Below are 2,401 nucleotides of genomic sequence, written 5' to 3' on the forward strand. Positions count from 1 at the left end.
CATGGACCTCTTCTCTCTCAAGTGAGTCCGGCTGGTTTTCCCTCTGGTTGTCAACGCCTTAGGTTAGCTTACAGTCAGCATGATCAATCCATGAGGGGCATTCATGTCTGGTGTTCTGTTGACGATAAACTTTAGTTCTTGTTGAATTACTGAATTCATTTTGTAGCCCTTCGATATACTTTTAATTGGCCTCAAAAGGAATGTGAAGGTTAAACATGGATAATAGTGTTTAATATTTACTTATGAGCTTTAGCTATTCATTTTAACTTTGTTATATTTGTATACCTAATAGTATTTGTGAATGGTTGTGTCTCAGCTCGCGAGTATTTCAAGTGAGTGGAGACCACAGAGAGGAGATGAGCGGTCCAAAGACTCGCCAGGAGAAGACCAGCTGCAGCCCAAAGACCTGTAAATCTTTATATTCTGTAGATAGATTCAAGATATATACAGTATCGTTAAACATTACTCCTTACTATTGAGACATTCAGCAAGTAACCAAAGTGACTGACATTTCTCTGCATACATGTTTTGGTAATTCATGAGCTCATCCCTCTCTGCAAATGGGCCATCAGGATAAACACATCCACATACACCTCGCACCGGGGCCCCTTGGTTGTGACGTCATCAAACTAGCATCTTAAACAAGGCTGGCCCCAGACAGACTTCGTACATAGGGATTTGATCCCAGAACGTTTTGGCCTAGCCCAGTGGTTCCCAACCTTTAACTTTAGGTGTACCACTAAAGTTCAAGACATTTTGCGGACCATCTCATATGCAATCAGTTAAACATTGTTAAATGTTTAACTAACCCAGAGGTTTGATTCCCTAATGTGTGCTCGCTTGCAGGGTCCAGGATGGTGGGCTGGCAGATGTGTTTCAATGTCTCCTACCCGTCACCTGCAACAGGGGCGTGGCTCCCTCCCCCTGGCCCCACCCACATGTCCATCAGGCTTCTGAAGCTGGACAGAGGGCTGTACTACTACCTGATGGAAGCGGCCTACTCCCTTCTCTCTCAGGTACAGTGAGAACAGCTTTTGGGGAAATGTAACCATAGCCTGAGATAAAGTAATGAACTTTTATGTCTTTATTACATTTAGGTTGACTAGGATAGAATAGAATAGAATACAGTAGATTGTCCATATTCATCTATATTATATTGGATAAGATAAGAATACATTTGAATGATGAAAGTTTGACTGCAAACTTTATAAATATTTAATTGGATTAGATTTCATTCCTTTAGATTATATTATAATATTATATAACTTGTATTAGTTTACTTGAGATCAGATTAGATTAAATTAGATGAAATAAAATTAGATTAGATGAGTTTCTATGTGTCGCTTGACTCATCATTTCCTCCCCTTCCACAACCGTCTTGACCTCAGCGGGGGTGGGGGCTCCCCAGGGAGGCCTCACTCCACCTGCTGCTTGCCACGCCCCAGTCCTCTATCCCCAGGGACATGTCTCTGGACCTGGTCGTCCAGCCCCAACGCATGCTGCTCAAGGTCTCCCACCCCCTGAAGACCATCCACATGAAGGGTTAGTCCAGATCACCTAAACCTTTCAAATTACACTATGCTGTACTTGTTTAATTTTTATTCTTAGTTTATTAAGTGAGTTGTTGTTTTTTGTTAGTGTGTTATTTAGTTGGTGAGTTAGATAGTTAGTGAGTTTTTAAGCAGTTTGAAAATTAGTTTGTATGTTGTTTAGTGATTCTGTTTGTTTGGTTCAATTTAAATAAGCCATGACTGTTGGTTTCTTCAGGGCAACTTGTTCAAGAGAGAAATACCAGAAAAGCAAAAGTGGAGCTCTCACTAGATGGTGTTCATCACTATTATTTCATGGTGAGTTGCATGATATGTTATATCCTGAAGACATGCATTTGATCTATTTTTTTTAAACTATATATCCAAAAGGTATGTAAATAATAATATGTCCTTGCAGGCTTCGGTTGATTCCAAAACACTGCTGACGGAACGAAGGAGCCGATATCACCTGGAGGCCAAGTGGGCACCCAGCACACCTCCTATGATCCTCTCTGCCAACGTCACGCGGGGGCTGGATAGGAAGATAAGCTTTTCTGCCATCGGGAAAAATGTTTTTAGAGAGACCCTAACACTTCAAGGTACTTGTACGATTACATCTGAAATACATCTCTGTTATGTGTCCAAGGTATTTAAAAATGAATAATTGAATGCTAAATCTTTTTATTTTAAAGTTTAACTGAACCCCCGGTTTCAGCACAAATTCAAACAATATTAGACGTAAAGAACTTTGTTGTGGGCTGAGACTTATCCATTTATGACACTTTTGTATTATGTTATGTTATAATGAGCAGTTTTGCATATCAGATGCACCACTATATATTATACTACAAGTGTCTGAGAAGCTTAACCCT

At 40.1% G+C, this 2,401-nt stretch overlaps 1 long non-coding RNA gene across 1 annotated transcript; it reads left to right on the forward strand.

Annotated features, from left to right (window-relative positions):
* The first annotated feature begins 1,264 nt into the window (after nt 1-1,264).
* LOC130386987 (uncharacterized) lies at nt 1,265-2,033 on the forward strand. The gene is made up of 3 exons (XR_008896271.1): nt 1,265-1,542; nt 1,768-1,847; nt 1,948-2,033. It is a non-coding gene; the product is annotated as an uncharacterized LOC130386987 (long non-coding RNA).
* Nucleotides 2,034-2,401: the final 368 nt, after the last annotated feature.

Source organism: Gadus chalcogrammus, chromosome 8 (genome assembly GCF_026213295.1).
Source record: "Gadus chalcogrammus isolate NIFS_2021 chromosome 8, NIFS_Gcha_1.0, whole genome shotgun sequence".
Lineage (NCBI taxonomy): Eukaryota > Metazoa > Chordata > Actinopteri > Gadiformes > Gadidae > Gadus > Gadus chalcogrammus.